The 15802-nt window shown below is 38.7% G+C and overlaps 1 long non-coding RNA gene across 2 annotated transcripts in view; it reads right to left on the minus strand.

The window, feature by feature from the left end:
* Positions 1 to 15802, minus strand: part of LOC106998073 (uncharacterized) — a 123827-nt gene that overhangs the window by 21745 nt on the left and 86280 nt on the right. The window contains exon 1 of one of the 2 annotated variants that reach the window (XR_013417008.1): positions 6979 to 13127. The exons of the other annotated variant lie outside the window; for it this stretch is intronic. This is a non-coding gene — a long non-coding RNA (uncharacterized LOC106998073). Of the gene's footprint in view, positions 1 to 6978; positions 13128 to 15802 lie in introns of those variants that run through there. 2 annotated transcript variants of the gene reach the window in all.

The following is a 15802-nucleotide window of genomic DNA, read 5'->3' on the forward strand; positions in this document are numbered from 1 at the left end:
TTTTCCTTTCTTTCCACACTGAACAGTATTTAAATGGCAAAGCAAGGGAAGGAAGGATAAAGTCTACTACTGCAAAGAAATATTTTAAAAAGAGTAACCACTCACATTGTTTTTCAGCTTTATTGAGATACAATTGACAAATCAAAATTCGTTCGTTATTTTTTTGTTTGTTGTTGTTTTTGTTTTTGAGATGGAGTTTCGCTCTTGTCACCCAGGCTGGAGTGCATTGGCATGATCTCGACTCACTGAAACCTCTTCCTCCTGGGTTCAAGTGATTCTCCTGCCTCAGCCTCCTGAGTAGCTGGGATTACAGGTGTCCACCACTATGCCCGGCTAATTTTTTTTTTTTTTTTTTTTGTATTTTTTTTAGTAGAGGCAGAGTTTCACCATGTTGGCCAGGTTTGGTCTTGAACTTCCAACTTCAGGTGATCCACCCGCCTCGGCCTCCCAAAGTGCTGGGACTACAGGGGTGAGCCATCGTGCCTCACCAAAATTCTATATATTTAAGATGTACAACATGATGGTTTAATGTATATATACATTGTGAAATGATTACCACAATCAGGCTCATTAACACATCCATCACCTCAGTAGCTGCCATTCTTTCTGTGTGTAGTGAGAACATTTAAGATCTACTGTTAGCAAATTTCAAGCATACAATACAGTATCATCAGCTGTAGTCACAATGCTGTGCATTGGAACCCCAGAACTTATTAATCCTGTAACTAAAAGTGTCAGAGGCGTTTGAACCAGAGCAACTCCATCTTGACTAGGGCTGAGTAAAATAAGACCAAGTCCTGCACTCTAAGTCACAGGATGAGACAGGAGGTCGGCACAAGATACGAGTCATGAAGACTTTGCTGATAAAACAGCATGCAGGAAAGAAGCCAGCTAAACCCCACCAAAACTAACATGGCGATGAGAGTGACTGTTGGTCGTCCTCATTGCTACTCTCCCACCAGCACCGTGACAGTTTACAAATGCCATGGTAATGTCAGGAAGTTACCCTATATGGTCTAAAAATGGGAGGCATGAATAATCCACCCCTTGTCTAGCATATAAACAAGAAGAAATAGCCATAAAAATGGGCAACTAACAGCCCATCCTGCTGCCCTGCATACAGAGTAGTCGTTCTCTTATTCTTTTACTTTCTTAATGAGCTTGCTTTCACTTCATGAATTAGCTTTGAATTCTTTCTTGTTTGAGATCCAAGAACCATTTCTTGGACTCTGGATCCAAACCCCTTTCCAGTAACATCTTTCCGGAAACCAAGGAAGGGACAATACTGAGGAAACCCCCGATCCAAAGGCTAACGATGGTTAAGTGGTGGGGTCCAGTAACACAAGCTTATATTCTTTGGCCAACATCTCCCAATTTTCCCACGTCCCAACCTCTGGCAATCACTGGTCTACTCTGGTTCTATGAGTTTGACTTTTTTAGATTCCACACATAAATGAGATCATACGGTATTTATCTTTCTGTATCTGGCTTATTTCACTTAGCATAATCTCCTCCAGGTTCATCTGTATTGTTGTAAATGGCAGGATTGGCTTTGTTTTTATGGCAGAATAATATTTCACTGTGTGTGTAAATATACACATAAAGAAAATATGGTGTGTGTGTATATATGCTTGTGTTTGTATATATATACACATATATATATTCATATATATGTATATATATCTTATTTTCTCAATGTAGTCATCCATCTATAGACACTTAGGTTGTTTCTATATCTTGGCTACTGTGAATAATTCTTCTAAAAACATCAGAGTGCAACCATCTCTTCAAGATGCTGTCATGGTGCTGGTGGGAGTGTCTTTTAGCATGCTAATACATTCCTTTGGATATATACCCAGTAGTGGTAGTTCTATTTTTGAGTTTCTAAGGACTCTCTATACCATCTTCCTTAATGACTGTGTTACCAGAAAAGATCCTGATCCAGACCCCAAGAGAGGATTCTTGGATCTCACCCAAGAAAGAACTCAGAGTAAGTCCATACAGTAAAGTGAAAGCAAGTTTATTAAGAAAGTTAGAATAGCTACTCCACAGGCAGAACAGCCCCGAGGGCTGCTGGTTGGCTATTTTTATGGTTATTTTTTGATTATATATTAAACAAAGGGTAGATTACTCATGAGTTTTCCAGGGAAGAGGTGGGCAATTCCTGAAACTGAGGGTCCCTTCCCATTTTAGATCATATAGGGTAACTTTCTGATGTTGCCCTGGCATTTGTAAACTGTCATGGTGTTAGTGGGAGTGCATTTTAGAATGCTAATGCATTATAATTAGTGTACAATGAGAAGTGAGGACAGTCAGAGGTCACTTCCATGGCCATCTTGGTTTTGACTGGCCTCTTTACCATAACCTCTTTTATCAGCAAGGTCTTTGTTACCTGTATCTTGTGCTAACCTCCTGTGACTTAGAATGCCTAACCTGGTAATGCAGCTCAGTGGGTCTCCGATTCATTTTACCCCGCCTCTATTCAAGATTGAGTTGCTCTGGTTCAAATGCCTCTGACAGCTACACCAATTTACATTCCCACTAACAGTGCACAAGGGTTCTCTTTTTTCCACATATTGGTAAACTTTGTTATCACTTGTACTTTTGATAACAGCCATACTGACAGGTGTGAGGTAGCATCTCACTGTAATTTTGATTATATTTCCCTGATGATTAGTGATATTGAGCACCTTTTCATTTATCTGTTTTTCATTTGTATATCTCCTCTTGAAAAATATCTATTCGAGTCCTTTGCCTATTTTTAAACTGGATTATTGGGGGAGGCTGTTTATTGTTTGTTTTTTTGCTATTGAATTGTAATTGTTTCTTATATATATTGGATATTAAGCCCTTCTCAGATACATAGTTTGCAAATATTTTCTCCCATTTTGTAGGTTACATTTTCATTTTGTTGATGGTTTTTGGTTTTTTTGTTTGTTTGTTTTTTGCTTTGCAGGAGTTTTTGGTATGATTCAATCCCATTTGTCTATTTTTCTTTTCTTGTCTGTGCTTCTGTGTTCACATACAAAAAAATTATTGCCAAGAACAATGTCAAAGAGCTTTCTATGTTTTACTCTAGGAATTTTACAATTTCAGGTCTTACATTTAAGTATTTAATCCATTTTGAGTTAATTTTTGTGTGTACTATAAGATAAGAATCCAATTTCATTCTTTTGCATGTAGATATTCAGTTTTCCCAATACCATTTGTTAGAGACTATCCTTTCTCCATGGTGTATTCTTGGAACCCTTGTCAAAGATTAATTGACTATTTATGTGTGGGTTTATTTCTGGGCTCTCTATTTTGATCCATCGGTCTATGTGCCTATTTTTAAGCAACTAAGAAAGCATATAGGATGTAATGATTTATGTAAAAATAAAAACTGTACCATACTGTGTTGATTACTATAACTTTGTAATATAGTTTGAAATCAAGAAGGGTGATGCCTCCAGCTTTGTTCTTGTTATTCAAGATTGCTTTGGCTCTTGAGATCTTTTGTGGTTCCATATGTGTTTTAGGATTGTTTTTAATGTTTCAATATAAAATGCCATTGGAATTTTGAATGGTATTGCATTGCCTCTATAGATCACTTTGGGTAATGTGGTATTTATACAATGTGAATTCTTCCAATCCATGGACATGAGATATCTTTCCATTTATTTGTTTTCTTCCATTTCTTTCATGGATATTTTACAGTTTTCAGTGAACAAACCTTTAGCCTCCTTGGTTAAATTTAATCCTAAGTATTTTACTCTTATTGATGCTATTCATTCACATTGTTTTTAACACAACCTTTAACTACGTGCATTCTCAGTTTCCAAATAGGTCATGCACACACATATCCACACATGTACACAAAAACATATGAGCATGTGCACATGCATGATGGAACATTTAATATTGACCTGTAGTTTAAATTATGTCTTTCTCTTTGAGCACACACAAAGGGGTATTCACTTGACTTATACCGTTTGTCCCCAAAAGGTTCATGAGGCTTTCACAGGGCTATATGAAAGAGAAGGAATAGGTACGTTACATCTCCAAGAAGAAGCAGGGTCCAACATTGCCCTTAAGAGCACATCCTATTTTTCTAGCATCTTATTTCAAAGAAACCCTTAATGTGTATGTGCAGTGCTCAGAAAATATTTGTTGATTGCTAATTCTATGTCTGAAAATCAGCTGGAAGATGTTTTCCCAAGCCTGCCAGTTTACAAAGATCAGCTAAGTGCCTGGCGTTCCTCCATATTTCTTAGCCGAGGATATTTTTCATTAAAGAAATGTTTCTGTGGAGAGTCTAAAAACTGAATGACAAACCACAGATTCAGAGCTCAGACTGGAAATCCTCAATGGGTCCTGGAATCACTGTCCTTTTGTACTGAGCAGAACAAGGCATTTTATTTTTACATAAATAAAGTATTACATTCTATGTAATTTCTTAATTGCTTAAAAAGAGACTTGGGCATAATTAATGGAATTAATGAAAACAAAATAAATCTCACAGTTCTTAAGATTTTCATCCATATTATTTCTTAATTTTTTTTTCAGGAAAAAAAATTTAAGTCACACTCATAGCCAAGAGTGTATTGATAGGTATTTTAATATCCCAAAATAGTAAAAGCAGTAGCTGTTTTTTCTTAAGATGGAAGGTTTAAGCATATATTATCCTTATTGAGATGAAGCTCAGAGACCAGATTCACTATGAGCCATTTTCTGGTACTACTCTAGACTCAAATCGATTCCAACAGTAATGCGCTAACAAGTAGCAGGGTAGTTGCTTTTAAAGTTGTTTTCCATGTCAAATTGCAATGGGGGTTTATAAGCACCAAAGATAAAAATTGACTCAAAGATTACTGGCTGTTAATTTTTATCAATTAATAATCAGTGGGAACCACTAGAATTAGTATAGTAGAATTAGCAAGGTCTCTTTTCAATGGGTTCAAGTTTAAATAAAAAGAAGACTAAATTCCACATGATAGAACGGACCCTGCTTTATTTGACCCTTGCTTGATTTTTCAGCCTCATCTCCTGACAACTCTGCTATGATCACCACTCAGCATTTCCTGAATACACATCCTTTCAAACATCCATATTCATTGCATGTACTGTTTCCTGTAGCTGAAGGGTTTTACTCACGGCTAAACCTGACTGCTCAATTTAACAAACTCCTACTTACCCTTTTAGCCAGAGTTAAAATATTACCTCTTATACTAAACCTTCTTCAAATACACTGTCCTAGTGGACCCATGGGACTGGACGTGTACTCCTCCTACAAAGCATTTATTCCATTGTTTCTATAGTGAGCAGAGGTAGTCACACTTGTCTCCCACAGCAAATTGTGAGCAAGACAAATATTTTCAGATTTGTACCCGCAGGGTGCCTGGAACCATGTGTAGTTCTTTGTGGGAGCTCAATGAACATTGGATAAATGAATGAAGGAAGGAGGTGTGAATGGAGTGAATAAGTAAATTGATTCAGTAACAGACAAATCAATAAAATCCAGACTTGGGTAGGGCACTCCAGCAGGCAGAAGCTCACCTATAAACCAAAGTGTAATGAAGGCAAAAATACAATGCTGTCTCCTACACAGTGGAAATATACTCCTGAACCTCTCAAAGAAACAGAGTCTAACATGCCCATGTAAAGTACATCCCACTATTCAAGTCCTTCTCCTCTGCTAGAAATGGGGGCCTTTGTGGACTAACCCTTTTCCATTTCTGACCATGACTTTTGATATAACCCCTGAACAATAACGTGTGCCACCCGATCAGGTTTTAGCTTACAATTTCCAAACTATTTTCCTATAATTTGGTTTAAAAGCTCTATGCTGATCTTTTTTTTTCCCTCTTTTTACTAGTTTTTATTCTACAGCATCCTATATGGTTTCTCAGCCATATGCTCTGTCATGGAGCTTCATAGACAAAATAAAGTGGTGTGTAGAGTTCTATTTTTTGTAAGTTAAGTTGTGAATCCTCTTCAATTTTAAAAAATTCACCTGATTCAAATTTCCACTGTCTCAAATTTACAAGATCGACTCTTCCTTGGTCAATCCTATTATACAAACTAACACGGTAATCCAATCATTGCTTCTGTAGCCATGGTGATGGCCATGGCTCCCACAGTCACCTCTGAGAGAGTGGGTCCTGGATCAATGGTGTCAGCTCTAGACTCTTCTTAAAACCCTAACTTTATGTGTCTAACAGGCAATTAGACATATCTACCAAGATGAGTAGGTGGAACTTTAAAATGGGATTCTTCCACAAAGCAAACACATCTTCCCCTAAAGAGTTCTCCCTCCGTTTAGTTGTTATTTGCACATCACCTTCCTTATTCATGTGTGCTGAACACCACCAGTGTTCTTTGCTTTATTTCTCTACCAAAGTCTGACTCATCCGTCCTCAGATCCTGACGACTGTGCCTTTGTTATCCCTGGCTGAAGTGTTACTTGGGAAACCATGTTCAGTTACAGTACACATCCCAAATGTCCTCCTTCCCATCTCGCTAGCCTTTCTATAACACCTACAGGACTTCCACATATTGCTCCCATGATGATTTCCTACCATCCTACTGTAAGCTTTTTAAATAACTCTGTCTTTGTTTCCTTCCTCTAGTCTTTTACACATTGCTAGAATTCAGATGTGATTAGTAAAAATGTGTTTCTTAATATTAAATCACAGCCTTGTTTACTGTACTCTTTTCCAAGTTCACACTAAGTAGGACTTCTTGCTTGGACGATTGCATCTTCTCTCCTAGCTCTTCTCCCTGACTCTAAATCTGTTATTTTATCTAATCCATCACACACTACGTTAATTTTTCTATGTTATTTCATCTTGTCCAAAAACCTTTAATGGCTCCTTCTCACCTAATGAAGTAAGGAAATCTCCTTTGCCTAGCATTTGGGGCACTTAAAAATTGTAGACCCAACCTATCTTTCTATATTCATCTCCTACTACTCTCCTATTTTCCTTTGCTTGCTCTTACCTGAACATGGCTCTATCATTCTTAGGTTACACTTTTCACATTTTCTATCACCTTCTTGGTCCGCAGTGAAATTCCTGGGAGAGAAGGACACCGGGCAGAGTGGGTCCTGGGAGCTGACCCAGGACATGCCTTGTAGGGCAGCAGGGTCCTCGGATGCACCCAGGGCTTAAAGTCCTGGCAAGCACCCCATTCCTCAGGTTGGGCCACTTTGGGCAAATAGCACAACCTCCCGATCCCTCATTTCTTCATCCCTAAAAAGAGCATAAGAACCTTGTTCACAAAGTTATTTAGAAGATGAATGGTAAAAGTACAAATACTGAAATTATTGTCACAAAATAACAGAAGTTAACTATAGTTGAGGATTTACTCCCCTCTCTTACAGCAAATACTCAGGATAAGACAAAACTGGGGCAAGAGAATTTCTGAAGATGAAACCTCTCTCCAATCTGAGGTATCTCCTTTATTAAGTCATTACAACTTTAAAATTACTCAAATGCCTTTCAGATGAGGAAAACAGTGAAAACGATTCAATTGTTAAGCAAAGGACTTTTTTTTTTAAGGAAATAAAAGTTTATGCTTTTCCTTTTCCTTTATAACTCATTTTCTTGGTGATTTAATTTAAAATTTAAAGAATTTGGTTTAGCTTAATTTGGGGCACTTCTAAACTTCTCTTTCTCTTTCTTTCTTCCTGGCCCAGATCAAGGGATCAATTCCTGTCTCCTGGAACATGGGAGTGGTTTCCTCTGAAGTCATTTAGAAGCTATACGTGAAAAGCAGAACGGGTCTAAATAATTGCTAATGTTACTGCCAGAGCAGGTGCGTCTCAACAAGGTGCGTAGTCATCCAGAGCCTTCAAACACCCATTTTAACCGATCTGCATCCACAGATGCTCCTACATACCCAGCACCCTCTGCTTGCTTCAGCTCTGAAGAGGAAGTGAGCGTTCACTCTCAGGGTGAAACCTTGCTTGGACTCTTTTTGTTTTTTTGAGACGGAGTTTCGCTCTTGTGGCCTAGGCTGGAGTGCAGTGGCACGATCTCAGCTCACTGCAAACTCCCCACCAACCAGTTTCAAGTGATTCTCCTGCCTCAGCCTCCCAAGTAGCTGGGATTATAGGTGCACGCCACCATGCCCGGCTAACTTTGTATTTCTAGTAGAGATGGGATTTCACTATGTTGACCAGGCTGGTCTTGAATTCCTGACCTCAGATGATCCACCCACTTCGGCCTCCCAAAGTTTGGGATTACAGGTTGAGCCACCACATCCAGCCTGGAGTCTCTTTCTCAATAGGATGAGTTCAAGGTAACTGGGAGCTAGTTAACCTACCCAAACAGGGAAAATTCCAAAGTGGAGCAAGTCGGGCTTTCAGCTATACAAGGCTGTGTATAGTGTTTGTTTTTTGCCACTGTATTCCCTGCACATTGAACATAATAGATGCTCAGTAAATATTTGATGAGTGAATAAATATACTAGAGAGCTCTGAAAATTCAGATTTTATTCCACTTACTACGTATGTAAAACAAACTATATTTTTGTTTATACATATATATGTGTGTGCATACACATATACATACATACATACATATATATATATATATGTTGCTAATGATTTGAATGTCATTTTGTGAAACAGTAAAATGCACGAAAAATAGCAGGCTTTCTTTCCCCAAAACAATCTAGGAATGTTGTGAAAAAACAACCATGACTTTAACCCTAAATCAATATACTAACAGGGTTCAGGTCACAATACCCCTAAATATGGCACATCAGCATTTCTGGAAACAGTAGAAGGAAGGTCACACTCACTTCCTCGCCCTTCTCCCCTAAAGCAGGCTATAAAACCCTCATTCAAGAGGTCCCCTCCCCACACTTGGAGGAAAGGAACATCCTTATCTCTGAAGACACAGAGGCACAGAGAAATCTGAACAAACAGACCTTACCAAGTTTCATCCAGTTTATTTCCATTACATCATATCCTTTCATCTTCCAATCATATTTCTTCATGACTGTCCACTCTTCAAAACTAAGCATAGAAATACACAGTTTACCTGTTTCTTTGGGTCTTCATTTTCTTATAAAGGCTCCCCTGGTACATAAAACTTATTAAATTCATGTACATGTTTTCTCTTGTTAATCTGTCTTTTGTTGTAGACTCTTCAGCTATGAACCTACTGATGGGTGAGAAAATATATTTTTCTTTCCCCTGCAGTAAGAAATGGATGCATGGCAACAAATGAAAAAAAAAATTACCAAAATTATCCAACAGTATTCTTTGTTGTTTTTTAATAATTATTTTACACTTGCTTACACAATTTTTATAAAATGCACAGACCAGTAAGCTCTATTTAATTTTTCACACTTCTAGGCAATATGCTGTTTTTCATTCACTTATCCACTTTTTTTCAGTAAAAAATTATTACATGCTGGCTAAGAGCTTGGGCACTATGCTAGGTAATTAATGAGAAAATTAAAAATACTTCTGCCCTCAGAGACATTATGTTTCATAGAGGAAGCAGGTACCTGCATAGGTAATTATAATACAGCGGGTTAAGGACAATGATGGATGCAACAACAGTCTGCAATGGTAGCACATAAGCATAGTACCTGGTCTACAGTTAAAGAACAGAAAAAAAAAAAAATCTCTAGGGAAGACAAATCTTCACTCAATCTTGAAATTCAAATAAAACCAAACTGAAGAAATAAGTTGGAAAGTGAATGAGCCAGGTGGAGGAACAGTTCAGTGCAAAAACCTAGAGACAAATATGCCCTCGTAAGAAACTAAGGGACATGTATGGCTCGGCAAAGATTCCATCATGTGCTCTAAGCATGACAAACCCATCACCACTCCCCCTTCCCGTGTCCATGGCAGACATGGCTAATTGATCACAGCATTCCCACAGAACTCAGATGCCGCCCCAAGTCCTTTTAGCATGGCGCTCTAGGGAGTCAATTTCAGTCCATCAGAATGCAAGATGAAATATCCTTGCTACCTTTGCTATAGATGATGGGGAGCCTTTGAAGGTTATAAATAAGGGAAGGACAGTAGCCTGATTTGTGATTTAAAAGATTCCTGTGATAGGCCGGGCGCGGTGGCTCAAGCCTGTAATCTCAGCACTTTGGGAGGCCGAGACGGGCGGATCACGAGGTCAGGAAATCGAGACCATCCTGGTTAACACGGTGAAACCCCGTCTCTACTAAAAAAAAAATACAAAAAACTAGCCGGGCGAGGTGGCGGGCGCCTGTAGTCCCAGCTACTCGGGAGGCTGAGGCAGGAGAATGGCGTGAACCCAGGAGGCGGAGCTTGCAGTAGCTGAGATCCGGCCACTGCACTCCAGCCTGGGCGACAGAGCGAGACTCCATCTCAAAAAAAAAACAAAAAAACAAAAAAAGATTCCTGTGATAGAACTGTAGATAGTGGATTTGGGAGGAAGTCTAAACAAAAATGAAAGGATGCTTTTATATCTTATATATGAATCATTAAAGGACATAAATTCTTCTCACATATTCAAAAGGGAATTAGAAGGCAACTAGGATAGAGCCCATTTATCTCTATAAGGTCTGAGCTAGCACTGTGTTTGGCCCCATCATTAACAGAAATTCCAAAGAGAAAAAAAATTCAGAGCCTTCCCTCAGAAATTTCTACATTTGAGCTATGCTAACATTTGCTCCTGGAGGATGAAGGTGCTAGAGTTTCTTTAGAAAAAGAAAATAATCTCATAATGAATGCTACCACCTTACTAAAGAGGAAAGAACGTTATTTGTAGCTGCTGTTTTACCATCAGAGAGTTGAGTTCTAGAAACTTCAATTAAAAAAAAAAAAAACTCAACAAGAAGGGAATAATAATTTAGTTTGGTCTACACAGCTTTTGCAGCCAGAGCAGTCAGTGACTTTCAAAATAACCTCAGCTGGGCTTATTGAATTAAAAGACTGAACCTTTTTTTTTCCACCTTTTTTTTTTTTTTAATCCCAACAGAACCACCACTTGTCAGTCGATTTGCTTTTAATTCCCAGATCTCCCTGGTTTGTTTGTAGCTACTGTGTTTTTTCTTTTTAAGTGCATGAGGAGGGTTAGAGTTTTGATAATCCATGTCCCCCAAAGGCTCCGGGGATACAGGGAAACAGCTAAGTTGAGAGGGAATCTATCAGGAGAAAACACTAGATACGAAGGTTTGTTCTCATCACACAAGTGAGGTTTTCACATGAGTACTGCTGGTGACAAATCAAGAGGAGGGAATCAGATATTAGACACCAGGCATTTAGCAGGAGGAGACAGTAAGAGGAGATTTCTCAAGTCGATCTCATATTTGGGTAAAAATCTGCAGGTTTGAGGCACCTGTCACTGCTACGTCTAGACTTCAGGACAGACACCAGCCTGGAGAGAGGAAAAAGGTGGGTGAGAGATGAGCAGCAGCAGGCACCATGAGGAGGGGAAATTCTTTTCCCAAAGGACTCTACACCAAAAAAGTGCAACCAGAACAAAGAGTTGTGCTGTTAGCATTGAGAGAGAGAGATCATTCTTTAAGAGTGACAGAGCAGGTTGAGTCAGGGAACTCTAACCCCGACCCTCCATGGTGTACCCTCGGTAACTAAAATACCTTTCCATACCACTCTGTTTTCTATGTGTTTTCTTCATTTGTTTGGAGGAGATACTGTGAGAAAAACTGAGGAATACTATTAAGAATTTTAAGCTCCAATTTTATACTTTATTCTAGAAAGGATTTAAGAAAACTTTTAATGGCAAATCTACCTCCCAAACAAGTCTATCAAAACTTAGGGAGTACTTTTTGTTTTGTTTTTTGCTTTCCATACCCCAAAACAAACTCTTTTGATGGACACTTATTTAGTCTGCTCTTTCTCTCTCAAAAAAACAGCTGTTACAGTCGGAGACCAAGGCTTCCCCGCTGCTTGTAGAGTGAATGGAGGAGGAGTCTGTTGTCATGTAAATTACACCTTTGGTCTTCCACCAAGACAGTCTCCACACCGTGAGTTGTTTTGTGAGTATATCAACAAACAAGCAAGGTCTCGCATAAAGTGCAAACCAGTCCTTTACTTTCCCTCAGAGATGAGTCTACCTGAGATCGGTATGATAGGGTTCCCTTTGATCTCTAATCTCTCTCTCTCTCTACTCAGCACTAACCCCCACAAATACTCTGTGATTCTACTTCACCCTCCCCACAGAAGGATGCTAAACAATGATTCATATCATTAAGATGGTCCAGAGTGAAGATTTCACAGGATAAATATTTTTTTCTTCTTAATATGAATTACCTCTCCTTAAAAACCTTGATCCAGTATTTTATGTCTACAAAATGACTACTCTTTCTGTAGCCTCACTAAAGCCTGTCTTCCCAGAGGGAAGGAAGGAAAGAAGGAGAGTCAGGAAGAGACACCAACCCTGCCCAGGAGCTCTATTTTCTAATTGTGCAATATTGCCATTTCTCTTCATTTCTACACCCAGAGGCACAGGCAGTAAGACAGGTAGGATTTTGTTTTGTTTTGTTCTTGATGGTTTCTGTTTTGACAAGACCTCTGTAAAGACCTGCCAGGGCTGTAAAAAATTTGGTCTGGATTGAAACTTGGCATTTATAGTTGCAGTCTCAAGGAAGTCTTCTTCTTTTTTTTTTTTTTTTTAACTCTATTTGGATTAAATCTGTTAAGACTCTCAATTAAGTGTAAATATCCCTTTCAAGAGCTTTATGAGTTCCTTGATATTTTGTGTCCTACTATGTGAAGAAGAGATTCAAATCTCTAAGAGAGAAAAGCCACCAGTCTACGATTCACGCTTCTTCCTAAGGCATGTGGGTGAACGTATCTATGTAGATGATATCTTCATCCATGTATTGCCCATGCACGTTCAAATAATGAAATAAATGTTCAGCAAACTCCCAGCCCCCATCTCCATCCCCACTGGGAACCTGATCTTTGTCAGGCTGAGAAACCCGTAGGAAAAGCAAAGAGGAGCAGGAGCCCGCCTCGCGTCCCTCTCTCTGTGACACACAACAACACAGGCAGGTGAGGGCGACAGAAGCCTGTTGTCCCTACCAGGAGCACAAGTCCACTCTTGGCAGGAGGCCCAGAGTGCAGCGGCATCTGTTACCAGACCACTCAACTTGTCAAGAGAGCAGCTTGGTTCCTTTCATCACACTGATGTCTCTCCCGACTGTGCCCACCCACCAAAGGGTTAGTGGCAGCCATGATATCAAACTCTTAATTTTCCAACATCTTGATTTATTCTTTATTTTCCAACATCAATAGTTAGAAAAATATTTCTGTTATCTTCTCCTGTTTTGTACTGATTAATGTTTTTTGCTATACTAAAATGTCCCCAAAATGAAAACATTTAAAAATGCATAGAGTGAGAAAAACCCCAGCCTCCTTCACCTTGTGCTGTCATCTACCCCTGCAAAAAGTCATCTGTGTTGGTTTCTCCTTGGTCCCTCCAAGCTTTCTTTCTGCAAAAACGAATGTAGGAACATGTCATTTTATTTTCTTCTCTTTCATATTACACTCCTCTGCACCTTACCTTTTTCAGTTGACCATATCATTCCACATTAGTACCTAGATACTGTCCTCCTTCATGTTTGACAGCTGCACGGTGTCACATCGGGTGGATGTAGAATCAACCACACACTTGGTTCTCTGTACTTGTGCTGTTTTCAATCTTTCCTTATAAAAGACATAGAAGCAAAGAAGGCCAGGCATGGTGGCTCATGCCTGTAATCCCAACACTTTGGGAGCCTGAGGTAGAAGGATCCCTTGAGCCCAAGAGTGTGAGATCAGCCTGGGTAACATAGGGAGACCCCATCTCTACAAATAAACAAAAAAAAAATTAGCTGGGCATGATGGTGCATGCCTGTGGCCCCAGCTCCTCAGGAGGCTAAGGTAGGAGGATCACTTGAGCCCGGGAGGCTGATGCTGCAGAGAGCCAGGATGGCACCATTGCACTGCACTCCAGTCTGGATGACAGCAAGACCCTGTCTCAAAAAAAAAAAAAAAAAAAAAAGACAAGGGAAGGGAAGGGAAGGGAAGGGAAGGGAAGGGAAGGGAAGGGAAGGGAAGGGAAGGGAAGGGGAAGGGGAAGGGGAAGGGGAAGGGGAAGGGGAAGGGGAAGGGGAAGGGGAAGGGGAAGGGGAAGGGGAAGGGGAAGGGGAAGGGAAGGAAAGGGGAAGGGAAGGGAGGGGAAGAGGAAGGGAAGGGAAGGGAAGGGAAGAGAAGGGAAGGGAAAAGGAAATATATTGAAGTAATATATTCTAACTGAAAAACATATGCTTTTTAACTTTGTTAATGACATCCTCTTGTTCCCTTCTCCAGCTTTTTGAGTCATATATCTAATTAGCCTATTTTCATTGTTTCATTTTTTATTGATAAAGATATTTCAGGCTATAACGTTTTTCTTAGCAATGATTTAGTTTATATCGCAAAATTCTGATATATGTTTTCGTCATTATTAAATTTTGTATTTTGGTTTACATTTCTTCTTTGACCCAGGAATTGTTTGTAACATTTTTGTTATTTCCAAGTGAAAAGGCCTTGTGCTGTATTGAACTGTAATTTCATTGCACTGTTTTCAGATAATTTTGCTGCCCTATTTCTGCTTCATTAGAATTTATTGAAATTTTCTTTGTGGTATAATTAATATGTGATCAATTTGCATCTATGGGCTCTTTAAAAGTTGGGGCCAGGGTGTTCATTTGATATATATCCAGAGGAAGTAACTAAATATGTTGCTTAGGTCTTCTCTATCCTTGCTTTTTTTGTGTTTCCTTTAAACCACTTGATGCGACTTGTACTGAGAAAGGTTAGTCATAGCCTCCAGTAATTTGTGAGTTTCTTCTATCTGCTGTGGTTTCTGTTTCATGAAAGTTCCCACTGTAATTTGCTATATAGATGTTCGTAAATATTGCATCTTGAGTGAATTATAGCCTTGAGCATTATAAAGTTTCATGTCTGTCATTATTAATGCTCTTTGGCCTGGATCTCACCTTGTTTAATATTAAGATTGTGACCTCCATTTCTGTCTCTTTTTGTTTGCATTTTCCTAGTATAACTTTATCCATCCTTTCGTTCAGCTTTTCTTAATCACTTTTAGATGTTTCTTTTGTATACAGCATAGACAGTTGCATGTACTTTATAATGCAGCCTGAAATTTCTATTAACAGGTACGTTTATTTGTATTTATTCATACAGCAGATAGATATGGTCTCTAGTCTGTAATAATATTAATTCATACTATGTTCACATATATGTATATGTATACATAATTTTCACAATGTGGTCTGTGATTTTTTTTGCTCTATTTCGTTTGCTGGTTTTTGTTATTATTCTAATATTTAGAAGTCTATCTGTTTTGTTCTCAGAGTTAATTTTATATTAATTTTTATATCATGTCTTTAATTCCATCTTTGCTTTAGACATTATATATTGGTTCCTATTATAAACAACAGTTTGCAAGCTCTTCCTTTTCCTTCATCACCGAATTTTTAAAAATACAGTTACTGCTTTTTATATTTGCCTTTGTAGTATTAAATAAGCTAAACATTTTTTTTTAATTTATGGATGTGTTTCTTTTTCTTTTTTTTTTTACTTTTAAGTTTAGGGGTACACATGCAGGTTTTTTATACAGGTAAACTGCATGTCATGGGGGTTTGTTGTACAGATTATTTTATCATCCAAGTATTAAGCCTAATACTTATTTGTTATTTTTCCTAACCCTCTCCCTCCTCCCACCCTCCTCCCTCAGGTATGCCCCAGTGCCTATTGTTCCCCTCTATGTGTCTATGTGTTCTCATCATTTAGCTCCCACTTGTAAGTAAGAACACAGTG

Source organism: Macaca mulatta, chromosome 4 (assembly GCF_049350105.2).
Source record: "Macaca mulatta isolate MMU2019108-1 chromosome 4, T2T-MMU8v2.0, whole genome shotgun sequence".
NCBI lineage: Eukaryota > Metazoa > Chordata > Mammalia > Primates > Cercopithecidae > Macaca > Macaca mulatta.